This window comes from Motacilla alba, chromosome 11 (genome assembly GCF_015832195.1).
Source record: "Motacilla alba alba isolate MOTALB_02 chromosome 11, Motacilla_alba_V1.0_pri, whole genome shotgun sequence".
In the NCBI taxonomy this organism is placed as follows: Eukaryota; Metazoa; Chordata; class Aves; order Passeriformes; family Motacillidae; genus Motacilla; species Motacilla alba.
Genome location: NC_052026.1, coordinates 15,870,943 through 15,888,236, shown reverse-complemented (window position 1 = coordinate 15,888,236; position 17,294 = coordinate 15,870,943). Strand labels below are relative to the sequence as shown.

The 17,294-nt window shown below is 40.8% G+C and overlaps 1 long non-coding RNA gene across 13 annotated transcripts in view; it reads left to right on the top strand.

The window, feature by feature from the left end:
• The window catches only part of LOC119705373, a 113,161-nt gene that overhangs the window by 26,607 nt on the left and 69,260 nt on the right, over positions 1-17,294 (top strand). For 12 of the 13 annotated variants that reach the window (XR_005258211.1, XR_005258209.1, XR_005258216.1 and 9 more), the window contains exons 2-3: positions 11,233-11,329; positions 11,894-12,472. This is a non-coding gene — a long non-coding RNA (uncharacterized LOC119705373). The remainder of the gene's footprint in view (positions 1-11,232; positions 11,330-11,893; positions 12,473-17,294) is intronic. The other variant, XR_005258206.1, reaches the window with a different exon arrangement.

Here is a 17,294-nt window from a genome sequence, read left to right as displayed (position 1 = left end):
AAAACTTCTAAGAAATAAATGTCATGTTATTGTTCTCTGTGAGGGAAATGCTCTCAATTAGAGCTTTATAAATGTGAAGCTATGCCCACCCTCGTTCCACAAATTAAAACCAGCTACACTTGAGAGAAGATCCTAAGAAGAGCTACTCAGTAAAAATACCAGTAATTATTGTAACATCTCATATTCTTTTAGCAAAACAAAATAACATAAGCTTGGAGACTGACTGACTTCTATCATAAACATTAACATGCTGTGCTTGGACCTCTGGAGATCTGTCAAAAACCAAAAGGTTTTGTCTCCACATAGGTTTCTGCTGATGGATTTTCCATGCATCCCTTGTTTCTGTTTCTCTTACTCTGTGTGGGACTCAGAAACTCATTGCTGCTCTGGGCAGTATCAGTTCCTGCCACTACCTCAAAAACATCAAGGGGCTGATTGCAAGTTACATTTTTTATTATGCTCTGTGTATTTTTAGAGGAGAAAGGAGCACTGTTTTCAACCAATTTAACTTAGTGTTGTGAGTGAAAAAGATATCAGCCAGGGGAAAGAGCAAGTTTATCTTTCAATCTCTTACAATGTGTTTTAAGCATGCTCCTAGTAGTGAATTTCATATTCTATTTTAATTGTATTTAACACTTTGATCCCCAAGCCTTGAGGAGTGCTCCACTGGACAGGTTTCTGTGCCGTCAATGAGGGGCAGGTAAAAGCAAAACAAAAAAAAAAAAAAAGAAAAAAAGGCAATCACTGCCCAGGGAGCTTTGACTCTTATTACAAGCATTGTTTTTGCAGGAGAGCTCACAGACAGAGCAATCTGAAGATGGAATCATTCTGAAAAGAAGGAGAGATCCTATTGCTCCACCCTTGCCTCCTTTCTAGCCTTGCTAATTTTATTGGAATTGCCTCTGGTCTTCACTGAGGTCATTCTTTGCCAGCTTCAGCACACTGTGTTATATTAAAGTTTCAGAGAGCTTTAGGAACATGTTTTAAGAGATTTCTTTGTTATTTCTTCTATTTGTATTTAATGTTTGCTTACTTCTAACAAATGAAAAACATGGACCAGGAATATAATGAATAACGATATTGAGATTAAAAAAAAAAAATTGGCTCTTTTTTATAACCTAACCTAACCTTAGCATTCCCCTAACATTTTCCAGTTTTTCTTTACAGCCATATAGACTGGAAATTCAAACTCAAGCAAAAGTCAACACAAAAATCACCTAAACTTGGGTTCTTGAGCAGAGTCTTGATTTAAGCAATACCTTAAAAATCATCAGCTGTTGCAAGGCTCCATAAAAGAGGTTGCAACAGAGTGGGGACAGGCTCACCTGCTCTCAACGCTGCTGCTCTCTTGAAGTGGGCAGAGCTAGGACTGTGCACCCACTGACTTGTCTGTCATGTGTGTTTTGACTTGCAATTAGTTTGTTTATTTATTTATTTATTTATTTTACTTTAAGGGAATGCTTGAAGTGCAGCTTTCTGTCTCTCACTGAAACTGGACAGGGAGTTTCTTTGGTTCTATTTCCCTTACACAGAAGTCAGCTTCTGAATCTTTTTAAAAGTATTTTAAAAACAGCATACAGATGAATACAATGAAATAAGAAGCAAATGCAGAATGAGACCCTATGAATGTTGCACAATGAAGTGCTTGTACACAAGATACAGTTAGAATTATTTGTATTAGAGCAATGTGTCCCCCTTCTAGAGAGGTGAGGACTGCTGAGAGCCATCCTTGAATCCACAGTGGGACTTTAGGGCAATCCAGAAGCTTGGAGAATTGAGCTGGTGGTGTGGGAGCCCTGGTGCAGATAAGAAAATATCTCACTTGTAACTGAGCCAGATTTTACACTGACCACACTGTGGAACAGAGTCCCCACATCCAGGAGGGCTTCCATGAGGGATAAAAGCACAATCTCCACACTTAGTGCCCCCCAGACCACTCTGGATGATTGGATCAACCTCTCACTGCCCAGGGCTGCTTTCAAACACACGTAAAAACCCCCAGTCTTCCCCTAAGCAGTGAAATGCACTGGCACAGGAAGGTATTTTGGTAAAAGTTTCAGGTGGAAGAGGCATGAGTTCCCACAGTTACTGTTTGATAAAGGCATAAACCTTACCTTGTCTTTTTTTTTTCCCATTTGGGTTCTGACTGTTAAGTTTAGTTCTTATTACTTGGTGTAGTTTCATGATTACTGCTGTTTCCTCTGAATCTCTGTTTCTGCCAGCATAGAATGTATTCTGCTTTAGAGTACCCAAAGTATTTGCAGAATGCTGTATATTCTTGAAAAATTGCACAGCCCTCTGGTTTTGTGTGAAGTCTTCAGCCTGAGATTTTCACCTGCCACAAATAGAGAATAATACCAAGATAAGCCCTAGTTAGTTAATGCCACATAATCAAATATCACAGGTATTTTCATAGTATATTAAGGGTAGATTTTGCCAATCATATTTTTGTCTGGATTTTTCTTACCCTGTGAAAAACCTCATTACAAGAATTAAAGCTTCTACTGGCACATGTGCTAATCTATGTAAACAGGAATGCAAGAACATGACCTTTGCTACTGATACTTTTACATATTTTTACTTTACAAAGGTTTTATTCTGTGAACACAGCACCAGTTCCAAGAGAATTGTAAGTAGTACCAGAAAGGTAATTTGAATTGATTCCTAAATATTATTACTTTGATGAAGTGCAAAATATTTCCAGTATTTGTTTGTCATCATTGTCAGTAGGTAGCACCTGGCTTCTGGTGCTCCAAGAGGAAAGCTGCTCTACCTCTTTTTCTCCCCCCCACCCTTTTTTTTTTTTTTGGTTGTTGTTATTTGTTTTTGCTATTTTTAATGCCATTCTGCAATAACAAACAATGAGCTTCTCCTCAGCCATCCAAGCACAGCACTGTGGCTCCCCACTCGCTGCTGCCTGGCGATGTGAAAAGAACAAAAGCCAATAAGCAGTGATGACAACCATGTAATCCAGTGTTTCTCAGCTCTCTATCTCAGGGAAAAAGCTGCCTTCCAGTGCCACTCCAGCCCAGGTGAATGTCTACTCCTGTCTGCGGCTCAGCAGGAGGCAGAGATACTGCCAGGATGACTCTTTCACTCTGCTCTTTCTCTAGTTGTGCTCAGGCCCTGCAGTGCACTGATATGCTGAAGAGTGTTAGTATCACATCAGAATTACAGCCCTTTTCCTAACAGTATTCCTCAGTCAGAGAAGTGCCAGGATTGCTTTGTGGAGAGAACATGCAAGGCAGATGTGTTGCTTAGGCTACGGGGAATGTGGTTTTTCCCAGTTATCTTGTGGTCGTTTACTCTTCTGGGCAGAGCACAAGCCTGCCAAGCACTTGCTCTCAGTTGTGAAAAATCTCAGATGTAGGAGGAACAGGTGTAAAAGGGAGTCAAGTGAATGGACCGGGGTTTAATGCAGAGACTTTCTTCTTTATTTAGAAGGCATGAATTACTTCTTCATATATTTCTTGCCAAAATACCTAATTTCTCAGGACAGCTGACTGTTTAAGTGTTGAGTTTATCAAGGGATGCTGTGTAGAGGTGAAACAGAGATCAGACAAGTTCCTATCCAGCCCGTGCTACTCAATGGAATTTCAAATGCCAAATTTCAATGGGATTTCAAGTTTTCAAAAAGGGGATGTTGATATCCTTTTTGGCCAGCCCAAAAGCACTTTTCCTATTAAGAAGTGAAGCCACATGACCCGAGAACAGTGTGGCTCTGCACCACCTGAGCAGCAAGATGATGTGCAAGTGTATCTGAGGGGTGGTACTAAAAGTTCTTTGTACAAGCAGCACTGAGGTTGCTTTATTCCCATCAAATAAGAACAAGGTGACTATTTTGAAAATGGTTTTTCTTTAGGGTAGAGGTAGCTCATAATCTGCTGTCACAAAGGTACTGTCCATGACTATTCCCAAGTGTGTTGCTTTTCCTTAGAGCAATAAAGTTGATTCAATTGGAGAAAATAAGGGGAAGGTTTCATAACCAGCGTGTCTCCATTGTTTATGTTTCCCCCAGAGACTGAAGTTACAGGCTTCCTGCTGCAGAGAACTGGCAGCAGCAGTTCTGATTTTCTTGGGAGACACTTCAAATTTTCACTTATTTCAGTGCCTCTACTACTGGTGGAGTGTTTCATTGCATGTGATTCTCTGCAGCCATTCCAGAGAACGCCTTCCTTTGCATTAATCTTATTGTTTCCAAATTTCTTTTGTTCTTGTTATCAGCACAGACCTTGAAGGCAGCCCTCAGCCAACATCTCAAAATGACATAAATAGAGGTGTAGCACCTGGTCTTTGAAAGAATGATGCTGTTTCTTCCTGTAGGTCTAATTATAATTGCTAATGCATTCATCTATAGGAAAAAGGGTCCCACACAGTAACTGTAAGGTCAAAGCTGTTGGAGGGAGTAGTTGAGAGAAAGATGTGGCACCTTAGATTGAGACTCGGAGTGCAGAGAGGTCTCAAGCTCCTCTCTGTTATTTGAGTTGCTGAATTGCTGTTAGGTCTAACAGTTCTCCTTTGTATCAGCCTATAAATACAGCTGTGTCTACTGGATTTTGCCCAAGGGCTCAAACATCATGGTTTGCTAAATTTTAATCATGCTTGTGTTTGCGTTTGAGTGGAGTTCACATGTCCTGTAGAGCCCTTAATCCTCAGTTTGCCATCCCAGGCAAAATGCCCAGTCTCAGCTGAGGCCTTCCTAGCAAACTGCTCTGACTCCATTGACTCTTTGCTGTGTCCTCTAATGCATTTATGGATCTGGTGAGAGCTCTGCTACAGATCTGCACCCCTCAGACCAGCAATACAAGCTGCTGTTGATACCCTTCATTAAGAAATATCATACAAGCATTCTGTCAAGCAATTGAAATTCATCCATCTCTCCTGGTGATATTAAAAAAATGAAGTATCTCTGTATCAATGTGCAGGCATATTGACAGCTGGAAAATATTTTAGCACAACTGCATGGAAAAACTGGGTTTTAGTCTAAGTGGTTTGAAGAGCACGTTGTAATTACTGCTTGACTCCTCTGTGTAGTGTTGCAAGGTTACTCCCTCTTTTAAAAACCAAATTAACTGTGTAGTTTGCATCCGATTTCTGCATGCAATTGCCATGATTATGTGTGCAGTTCACATAACTGCACATAGAAACTGTCAGAGTTGTCTGTTCGGATATGTGAAGTGGAAAGGCTGTTGTCTTTTGCATGCATTGGTTTGGCAGCTGATTTGCAAATCTGTCCCTGCTTGTGGTCTGCTTTCCAGAGCAAAGTACTTGTTTCAATTTAAATAAGTGGCATCTCTCAGTCATTCCTTGAAATTGACAATTATAGACTGGGGTGCGTTCATTTGACAAAGACAGATCTTCTCCTGAAACAAATTGTTCAAAGCAATTTCATTTGTTGTATGGTAGTACAAAGGAATCGACTACATGGTTTTTCAGGAAAGAAAGACTTCTAAAATATCCTATGGGCAGCACTTTATTCCTGTGTAGTTCTATCCACAAAACACTTGAAATATTGTGCATAAGGATTTTAAGATTTGCACATCCTAAGAGCAGTAAATTGAAACTACCTCCACAATGTGTTTTCAAGTTAAAATAGTGCTCTGATGAAAATACATTATATGAAAATGGAAAAATTTATGATGACCAAGATCTGTCTCTGAAAACAGCGATTATGAGGACTGTCACTTTTGAATCTGTTGAAGAATCAAACCAAACCAGCCAACAATATTTTATAATTTCTATTTGGTTTTGCCTTCATATTATAACTTGAAAGCTTCAGGCCCCAGCAGAAGTTGGAACCCCTCAAAATATGAAATATGAGTAAGAAGAGAGAGCTTTCACCTCAATGACATCTGAGACACATGTGAGGGGGATCTGTGGCTCAGAGAGAGACAGAACTTCACCAACGTCATGCACCAAGGACATTGTACAAAGTCAACACTGGAGATTAGGTCTTCTGGCTCTCAGTCTTTTGCTCTTAACACTGGGTGAATGAAATAATTTATTTTTTCCCATTTGTTATTATATTTACTTTTATATTCCTCTCTCTCTTTTCAAAGTTTTTTTCCAAAAAACTTTGGAAACTATTGATTTTTGAGTTCCCTAGGAAACCTTCTCACATCCATTTAAATACCAGCACCTTTCATGCTCACATCCTTTGGCCTATGCAAGCCCTCTTTATCTTCATCTAAAGCTCCAGGGGGAAATGCTATTCATCTTTATTTCCTTGGTTTTTCTTTCTCTTAGAAAAGCTGACCAAATTCTTCAGATTTCCTTTATTCTAAGCCAGATTTGGATACTTCTGAAGCTCCAGATCTTGGGAATATGGGTACTGAAGTCAGAGGGGGCAGAATTTGAATTCCTTTGTGGAGGTAGCTTCAGATAAGGGTCCATCATTGACTGAGTTACAAAACTGCAGAATTACCCTATGTCTGCTGATGTTGCTTAAGGAGCACTGGAAAAATGTTGTATCTGTTGAAATAATGTGTCTGGAAGGAATTATTTTGGGTCCTTTGAGTCATTGTCCAGTTGGACAGTCAGGGAAGACCTCACTGCTGTTATTGCTACTTGAAAGGAGGTTGTAGTGAGATGGGGCTCATTCTCTTCTGCTGTGTCTCAGATGAAAGCATGAAAAGAAATGGCCTTAAGTTGCACCAGAGGAGGTTCAGTTTACATATTAGAAAAAACCCCAAAAACTGAAAGATCAGTTAGGCATTGGATTAAGTTGCCCAGGGAGGTGTTGGATCTATGGAAATGTTCAAGGGATGTGTGGATGTGGCCCTTCGGGATGTGATTTAGGGATAATTACCGTGGTGCTGAATTCATGGTCTTGAACGTCTTTTCTTATTGAGTCTGTGCTACACCAAAATTTTCACACAATCACCTCTAATATATCACCTCCTCACAGAACTGAGGATGTGAGAGGCCAGCATGGGAATTGCTCCTCAGAGACCTCCTTGCTTTGCTGTGAGACCCTGTTGATTGGCAAGTCCATTGGACACTCAAATGGACCTGGCAATATTGCTTTTATGACAATCTTTTAGCTCTTCTCTCCCGAAGACAGGGATTTAGAGTGCCTGGACACCCATGACCTAACACAGCCTTGCTGGGTCATGCAATAAAACCCAAAAGCTGGGTTTCACCTCCCTCATTCAGCACAGCTACCACAGGTCATCCACTTGCAAAAAAGAGCTGTTGAGGAGAGACAAAATGAGCTCATGGTAATGCCATGTCTCAGAAATTACTGTATGACTATTTTCTTGGTTGCTAAAACAAGGCACAAAGCCTCTGAAGAAAATATTTATTAAGCCACAGATGGCAAAGCTGAGCCTCTGATTTCCCTAAATCCTTAAGAGGATTGTGATACAGCTTATAGGAGCATCTTAGTGGCTGGATGCTCAGCTTCTTATTAGATATGTCATCCATCTATACACCCACAGTGACTTGAGGAGAGACAGTGTTTGCGTTCCAGCTTTGCTAATTGCACACCTTAAATTAGGGTAACAGATAACTACTTTTTCTTTGTTTTTTGTGTGCATGCAGTGCCGGGCTTCTGAGTACAATGCAGCAATTCCATTTTGTATGTCTGATTTTAGATATGCTGTATCTATCGTCTCGATTTTGGATACAAAATTGGGAGAAAGCTGTAACAGAAAGGTGGATGATCAGGGTAATCATACCCTTGTTTTGAACAAAGCATAGAAAAGCACAGGATCGTATCAGATAAGTACAGAAAAATAGAGGAAAAGATGTAATTACTTTTATTGATTTGTCTTTTTCTGAGATGCTGTTTTACTTGCACTCCTTTGTTGTTCCCTGTGTTCCCTGAAATGCCTGGCTCTTGTTCTCCTGCTCTTATTCATCTTTATTTCTTCATATTTTACAGTTGAAGAGAGATGAGAACTAAAAATATGTTTGGAAGAGATCACAGTAATCTGTGTCCAGTCTTGGCACAGGCTATTTACAAGTCCTGTCTCAGTTGTCTTTGTTACACTGTCTTACACACTGGTGGGATTCTGCTGGTTCCTGGTGGTGGTGGTGGTTTCTGAGCAAAATATGCTCAGTCCAGATAGCTGACAGTACGCCATAATTCTGTGGAAACTTTCCTAATTCAGATCATGATTTTTCTAAAAAATCCAGAGCAGCTTTTCTAGTAAAGAATGTGAGGAGATGACAGTAGATGTGATTTTTAAGGGAAAAGCCAGGGCAACAGATTTCCCCGATTGACCATTTTTACATGAGGGTAACTTGCACATTTCCTGAGTGAAAGAAAACATGAGCCAATGTGTGAGGGTGCAGGAGAGATGTACAGCAGTGCTGTGATGCCACCCAAGTGAGCAGAAACAAATGTCACTTGCTGCTGGACCACATTTCTCAGGTTAGTTCTCAGTGCTGATCTTGATTCCCATCCATACCTTTATTACTGAGAGAGAGTTTTGAGCTAAGTGCTGCGTGGAAAAGGGCTTGGAAGTTTGGCCATATTCGCTATCTTGCCTTATTTAGTTTCTGCAGCTTTAGGGAAATGAAATTTTGTGTATTGCTTGACAAGATTAATTGGATTTTAGAAAAGTAACAGTTGAGTTTACATTAATGTTATCTTCTTGTCAAATTAATAGATTCCAAAGTGCTGCAAGCACCCAGATCCAAGGAAGAGAGTCACTTTATAAGCACTCATGCACTGGATTTTGACAAGTTGCAGTTAATTTTTGGACTTCACTTTTTGCAACAGATTCTCAGAAGAATTTTGTGATATCCACTGAAAATTACAAGCAGCACATTATAGTGGTTGTGCTCTTGTCTCTTCTGTATTCTGGGGACATCAAAGAACTAAAGCAACGCAAAGACTTAGCATAGCATGGTTGTTCTGCTCCAGAAGAGACCTAGGGACAGTCCCAGCATTGATGCAGGGTGAATGGTCGGGAAAAGAAGGTCTTGGGTTGCAGTGGGGACTGAGAGAAATGAGCAGGGTAAATATAAACGGGGAATTCAGCACTGAGTACATTCAGTTTTCAATTGCCAGGACAATAAACCAAGCAGTAACAGTGACTGTGAAATGCAATTATAAATATCTGAAATAAAGTCAGCTAGGATAAAAATCAGATATGCTGTAAAGTATATGGAACTGTGATTTTTCCACTCCATTATGGAGACACACCCACCAAATTTGTAACTATGACAGAGGAAGCATTGGAACAAATAATAGTTTTTCCTTACTGACTTACCAGGCTTCCTAATTCATGCAAAACACAATAATACAAAAGGAAGATTTCTGAGTGTTGAATTTAGGAATACATTTAAAAATTTTTTTAATTTCAGAAAATTCACTGGAAAGTGGGCCTCAGGTATCAGCTGAAATACATTGACTGTCAGGAGAAAAAAGAAAGCACTGCTTATTTTTGAATAGCAAAAGAATGTTGTGGTTTCTGGTTAGCTCTGAATAAGCCATCAAGGATGAGTTTTCCCTTAATAACATGACAGATTATGTCAGGAGCAAATACCCTGTGCAGGGCAGAGATCATGTGTGATACAAAGGAACCATGAAATTACCTCAGGGTCTGCTCTGCCAACCTGGGCCACTTGTCCAGCTGAAGGGCAGGACTGGTGAAGTTGTGGAATTTTTAAAGGTTGACTTGCATAAGGCTGGATTCTGATGGCAAACCTGTTCTGTTGGGTAATTTGCACTGTAGAAAAACCTGTGAATATTTATTGGTGATTGCAATGTTATGGAATCTGTAGGAGGATTCCTAAATTAGCTGCTTTTCAACCTCATTCTGGTTTTTGTGGGGTAGTTTGGGGCGACTGTGTTCCATAAGAGTCAGGTGAAACTGGAGAGCACACAGGGAAGGTTTTGTGCCTGGCAAAGATGTCTTTGAGATTTGCTCAAGACTTTCCTCCCTAATTAAATGGGTGTCTTCCTTGACTTTGATCTTATGAGTCATTCATCTAGAAACTACTTACATTCTGCAAGACATCCCTGAATAAGTCTCTCAATTTATTTATATCTCTAAGATGATTTAACACTAAGTTAATGATTTAGGGACCTATCTGATTCCCAGGAAAGCTGGTCAGAGGCTCTCACTGTCCCCATCTAACCAACTGGGTATAATACCTACTTACATTTAAATACCGTTTACATTTCTACAAAAGAATTTATATTGCTTTCTAATACCTTGGATGCAGAGCTTTTTATAGATTACTACCCCATAAATCGTTAATCCTTACTTTTAAAGTTATCTTTCATTAGGAATGGAACAAAAAACAAATCTACAAGTACAGACCTAAACCCTTCACATTTTGAGAAGTTCCAGATTCAGGTACCTTGAACATAAACTTCATTCTGTGGCTTTGGATTTAGACTAAACAGAAAATAAGCCTATTTTCAGGTTCCAATTTGAACATATGGTAAATTCTTAGGAAATTATTTGGCCTGATGGGTTTGTGACACTGGAAGAAGGTTGAAATCAGAAAAGGTAATTTCCTTGCTCTCCACTGAAAAGCAGTAAAATTGATTTGTTGCTGATATTTTAGGGAGATTTGTTTCTAGAGACAGCAGGCAAAAGCTAATTCAGCCAGAAAGTCTTCCTGTTTTCCAGGACAAATCTGTCTGTTTTTCTGTTACATTGTCATTGCCTTCAGCAGATGGGGAATTAGTAGCCAAGGAGCTGCTAAGAAATTCTGTCTTAGACTTTAGAAATCTAAGGCATGGAAAATTCATTCTTGACTTGAGAGCTGCTGGTTTATACAACCTCTGGTGGCACATGCCTGCCTCACAAGGGGATCTGCAAAGACACTTTGAGAAATTTAGGAGCTGAGCAGCAGCACTCTTTGGCTGTTGGTGTCACTGAGGCATCCAGTTCCTCAGGAGCTGCCTCTCAGGAGGGAGCTGAGCTGGGCTGGTGAGAGCAGGGCTCTGGATGAGCACCCAGGACAGCAGAGATAATAATTAGTGCAAAGGCGTGTGGGGGAATGTCTCGCTCGCACCGAGGACAGCGCGGAGCCTCACCACCCACGAGGCATCACTGGGATGATGACTTAATTGAAAAGAGTTGCTCAAGCATGTACCAGGCCTGGCACAGAGTTAGAAACTTCTGCTTCAGGTAATGTTTTAACAAGTTGTTTTCTTTTTTCTGTTGTCACCTGAACCAGAAGATTCAGGTGCCTGCTTATTGCGTAGGTACACCTCGGGTTATGCACCAAGCCTGTTTTTTTTCTTTCCTTTGTTTTGTTTCTTAGCTGGTTGCATTCATGTGCTCAGACCTCTTCAGCACTTCAGATCCCAAGTGCAACAAGAAATGGGAGGATGCAGAGCAAAGCTACCATGAGGACACAGGTGAGAGGTGGAGTGTTCTACTTCATTCCAGAAAACAGGAATCACATCTGGTCAGTCAAGCTTTTGTTCCAGCTCCAATTTTTATAGAAAATATTTGCAGGAAAAATAAGCATTCAATTCAATCTAAATTATGTGGGCTGATTTATAACAATAATTGAAAGTCCAACTCTTTCTTATTCATTGTAATTTAAGGTTAAATGCAAAAAGTAGCATTAGTAGCAGTCATACACACCAAAGTAAAAAGGAAAAATTACCTACCCTGCTTGACAATTCCTCCTCTTTGAATACACCCCTGGCTCTTTTTCTTTCCTCCAGAGAAGCAAATCACAGCATATCTGGAAGAATAATTAATGTAAGTTATTTTGGAGAAAGAGGAGAGAACCAATTCCTGTATCAAGTCTCTTCAAACAACACTGAAGTTCCTAAGTACTGAATGGGCTGGAACTTGAGTGTTTTGGGTGAAGAGCACTGTGGCTCTCTGTTGATCTGGGTGTTTGCAGACAGGAAAAAATCTACTCTGCTGCGGCTGCTCCGTCACTGCTCTGATGTGGTCTGGCTTTGCAGAGAGACCTGTGACTGAGAAGAGGCTTCATGTCTTTTGCACCACCTTCACTTTCTGGCTGACTTCAGATCAGACTCGAGACAGCTCATGACTTGTGAAGTCCACAGGGAAGAGAATATTTTATGTCATTGTTTGTGGAGGCAAGTGAATAAAAGCTGTGGGAAGCTGTCCAGAAGAAATTGGGGATCTTAATCAGATTCTCTGAGTTGTGAAATGAGGTGGCAACCAGGCTCCAATATCTCTGCTCACAATCTGTGCCACTTCCAGACCTGATCTTACTCTGCCAGGGCAATAAAAGACACATTCTTCCCTTCCCGATGTCATCAGAACTGACGCTGCTGCCTCTCTCCTAATCGCCGTGTCTGCTTTTAGTGAAAGGAAATAAAAATATGGAATTTGGTAAAAACACCACCTAGAGCACAGCAGAGTTTATAATGGTGACAGATATGCACAGGCGACCTCCTGTCAGAGAGTGAACATCTGTCTTTTCTTAACGCTGCTCTAAGAGGAGATGATCCACTGACCCAGTCAGCCCAGCCTGTACCATGCACACTCAGGTGCTGGGATTGACAGAGATCCAGGTGAGCAGAGCCCCTGCAATGTTGCTGTGTTTTCTGTATGGGGAAAGAGAAGAAAAAGTTTAGAGCAAATATCCTGTTGTCCCTCATCTACAGCTTGTCCAAAATGAACTCACAGACTTCTTTCTTGATGAAAGCGCACAGCAGTGTTTCATTTCAGCCACCTGGCAGCCTAATGCCCACCAAGCTGGCTCCCAGGTAAAGGCTAACTTCAGTCTAATCCCCTTAGCCCTGACCACTTTTGGGGAAGTCAAGCTCTGCTGAAAGTTTCTGGTGTTGAGTAGGGAGCCTGCAGCTGTCCAATAAGCCCCACTAAGCAGAGGGACTGCAGGGGTCTGTTTGCAGCCCCTTGTGTGTTAAAGCTGCAAAGTCTCTGGGCACAGTCCAGTTGGATGTAAACAGCATTCCTCTGCTGGGGTGGCAAACGATACCTTCCTCCCTGCTGGGCCTCAAGATGTAGCCAAAACTTGTTTACTCTGTAATTTAGAGTTCATTGTAATCTAAATAGGGATTTTTGCAATGCAAATAGGGCTGTACAGAATGTAATGCATTTTATTTATCACTACTGTTAATTATGACTATATAGCTTATCACTCATCACATAGCTTGGATTGCAAAACACAATGTTTCAAACACACTTTAACTCTCAGATCATGATCAGTAAAGAGAATATATTATACTTTTAAATATGCACTTTCCCCCACAGTATTTTACAATAGCCTGCATAAACTCCATTTTGCAGAAAAGGTTTCCAAGAAATGAAAAAAAGAAATATCTTGATTCCATGTGCAAAGGAAGTTTCTGATTGCATAAAGTGGGCAAAAAAAGTGTCTTTGGTTACATGGAGTGCCCAGTTGTCCTGGGTGTTACAAATCTGTGAGGGAGCCTGCTATTGACCTAAAAATTCTGATATTAGAAGATCGTCCCATAATGATCTAATGCTAAGATAAATAATTGCAGTTGAGCATGCCAAGAACAGTCTGATAGACTCAGTGCTCTTTCAAGGTGCTGAAACTAGAAGTGGAGTGCAGAGGTTCAGGAACAATATTCAGTGAAGGAAAAGTCTCCTCTCTCCTTGGCCTGTAGGAGGTGATCTAGGTTTGCTTCTTCTCTAATTTATACCTGTCATAAACTAATAATCATGCTCAATAAAAAATGAAATTAAAAAACTGCCCAATGAAGAGGGGTGGTTAATGTTTGTTACACACCCTGATGCTGGACCTTGACATTCTGACAACACCCACCATTCTCCAGGTGCCATTGCAGATAAATGATTCCCTCCATTAGAGATAAAGTGCTGAATGCTTCACTGCTGTCCATGAGATACCACGACCCTTATGCCCCAAGAGGTCAGAAATCATTTATTAGTTGATTACTGTTCTAAGTTAATGTAGTTAGGCTAGGCCTAAGAAGCCTGGTTCTGTGAGTGCAGCTGGGAACAAATCACCCAGAGGGAGCTGGAACCTCCATTTATCCAGTGAGGCTTTCAGGACCCGGCCAGGCAGAGCCAAGTTTGATCTACATTTGGCAATATCCCTGTGCTGGGAGGAAGGTGGATCTAGATGGCAGCTACAGATTTCATCCAGTCTCTGCATCTCCCTTCAGCTCCCCAACTCCTGTAAATCCATGACAAGTGCAGAAGTCTTGTTGGTCTCACACAGCACTCATCACCCTCTATTGGAGATTATGGTTGGTCCTGCAAGGACTGCAAGAGTGGGGATGTGGCAGCAGATCCCCAGTGCCTCAGGTGTCTGTCTAAGTTCCCATCCAGCCCATGCACCTGGGTTCCTTCCCACAGCAAATGAGCAAGAGGATTAGCTTGGGATGTGCTGCTGGATTTTACCCTAAAATGGTATTGAGGGCATGGCTGGAGAAGATGAGTAGATTGAGGAGATGCTGCATCTTCTATGCCCCAGTGCCTAAAAGCATTGCTGATTTTAGCTGAATTTTGCCACAATAAATTCTTTTTCATCAATAAACTTATTGGTGAGACTGGCCACCATCAGCGAGTGCAGTGCTGGAGGGGGATGCAGAAATCAATGCAGATATTTGGCAAACTGGAATATCTGACAGTCTTGGAATTAACAAAGCTAGTTTAGCATTTCCCCTGCCAGTATCCACTCCTGTAAATAGGAATTTCGTTTTTGTTGATGTAATTGCAATCAGCAAAATGTTTTGCAGGGTGAGATGTTCTCTCTACAGTATTTTCTCTGATCCCGAAATTCAGCGTGGATGTGACATATTGTTCTGCTTTGAGTTTCATTTAATTGGAGCATTATGATAACGCTGAAATAACAGGAGAGTGGTAGCAAGTACTCTTCATTTCAATAGATTATCTTAGGTCTCAGCAGCTGCAGAAGTTGCATTTACATAGACAGATGGTGGTGTAAGAGCCACCACTACTGACTGTTCCACAACGTTAAGTAGTTTTCCAGTCTCTGTAAGAGGGAGTGCTTATTGTGTTTGGAGTACTAGCAGCAACCTGTTTTGTTTATTCTTATATAATCAAAAACCCCAACAACTCCAAAAACAGCAGTCACTGTGGAGTAGCTGGTGTAAAGATGGAAGCAGTAAAACTGTCATGTTTTAAAATGCTGTTTGGGAGCTTCCACAATTTATTTTCTGAATGATTAGGGAGGCTGTCACAACATAAAAGATTTGGAAGTAAGCTGTCCAACGTTCGAAGGTACATGGCTTGTCACAAGAGCAGTTACACTGCAGCTAAATCCTTGGTGATGTAAACAGCTGTCAGCTCTCAATTAAATAGGGATCACTCCATGGCTTTGCCCTGCCTCTGAGATAAGGGAGCCTTGTTGTTTCCATGCCAGAGCATCTACCTGTGCACAGAGCTGCTCAGCAGATTGCTGGTACCAGTTGTTTCCAATGCACAAAGTGATGAGTATTACCAGGAAAGAAAAAGCCTTCCTCTACCTGAGGTGCATGCTGTACAAGGGTCAGGAAAATCCCTCCTGCCTGGGGTGCAGGGACCAGCCCAGCTCACATGGCCCTGGCCCAGGTGTGTCTGGCACTGATAGTGCTTCTGGCTCAGGGTTACTATTGGTCATGGTAGCACCAAGCAGCACTTCCATGCTCTTCTTTGAAAAGAGATTGCCTTGTCTTGCTCTGTGTTTTACCTACTCCCTGTGTAATGTACCTAATGCAGTCATGAACGTAACTAAATATTTGCTACCATGTACATGTGTGCAGGGCAGTCTGGACTAAAGCAAGCTGAACAAGCTTTACAGTATTTTCTCCAAGAATCCAATTAAAAAGATGTGCTTTCCATCACAAAGATGCTATCAACCCAAAAATCTTACTTTATATTCCCACGACAGATCATTAATAGTATTTCAATCAAAATTTGATTATAATAATCTTAACCTGTTTAGTATAAGCCCTGCAGAGCCTTCTATTTTTTTTTTAACTAGACGAAAATAATACCATCATCAAAAAAGTTTAGAAAAAATGTATTTGATATTGAGGTAATTTAAACTCATTTCAGCAGAGACTACAGACTAGGAGCAAATGTTTTCTATAAAGCTGCTCTTTCTGAACACCAGCGTTTATGAAAGTCACATCCACTAAATCTGTGGGTCTGTCTTGTGAATGTTTTATCTAATTCTAGTGTTGCTAGCACGTCAGAGGGTTGTGCTTTTTTGGGACACTTCCAGTTGTCTGGTACAAATCCAATTGCTTATTAATGGGTGAAATGTGATCAAGATGGAAGATACTGCAATGAGTGGAATTACCTTTTGGCTTTGATGAGCTGGTCTAAAACTGGAGGGAGAAGCAAAATTCTATTATATATAATTTTTTCTCTCCAGTTTTATTTATTTCTTTTCCCTCCCCTCCATTCTTGCACTTTTCTCTGGGCAATTGGCAAATCCATGAGTGCTGTTAATATTTCTCCTTGGCTGAACATTAAATGTGTATTTTTCAACACAACCTCCCTATCTTGCACCTCCCTGAAATGCTCCGATCCTCTTGGCTGAGAGATTGTACTTGTTGGAATATCCTAAGGGAAATCCCATCACTTTTCTCCCATTCACATGACCTAATGATTGTTTAAAAGTGCCTGATTTTGCGGTTTCTTTCTTTAAAAGTCAGAGTTTTGAAGTTTATGTATTATATTGGACTTTGGAGAACTTTAGCTCAGTTCAATTCTTTTAGCCCAGGCATGAAAATCTTTGCTGGAAATCATGTGGTGTCCATATAAATACTGAGATATGGTTAAGCAGTGGACATTTGCCTTAAAGAAAGAATACAAACAATGAAAATACACCAACCTTTAGCCCACAGCCATTATCTGTGGTACCTTAGTAATAGATGTAATACCTTGTGCAGAGTTCAAGGCTCTCACATTTAAAGACTTAGGGATTTTCTTTTCCCACAGAGTTAAAAAGAGAATGTTGTAACTAAAGACAATATTATTTTTATTAGCTTAAAATGTTTTGAGAATAACCTGAACAAGTACAAAAAGCTCCCATGCATGCTAGTCAATACAAAATATTTTTATCTGCCATTGCAGTCTACACCATTTCTGTATTAACCATCTTAAGCAAAAATATGCCAGACCATTTGGGCCTTAGGATAATGATGTTGTGATTTATTGCACCCTGCGTTTCCATCCTGCAGCAATTACCAGAAGAGCTGATAATGGTCTGCAATTTGTTTTCCAAAACTGGGAATAGCTGCCAGCAAGAGCGGCTCTGAGGGGAAGGCAGTGGCTGTTTACCTGGCCTGCTCAGCCAGTCCAGGGAGGACGGGTCAGTGAAACCCTTGGGAATGCCCAGCAAAGTGCCAGCCTGGTGAACTGAGCAGTTGT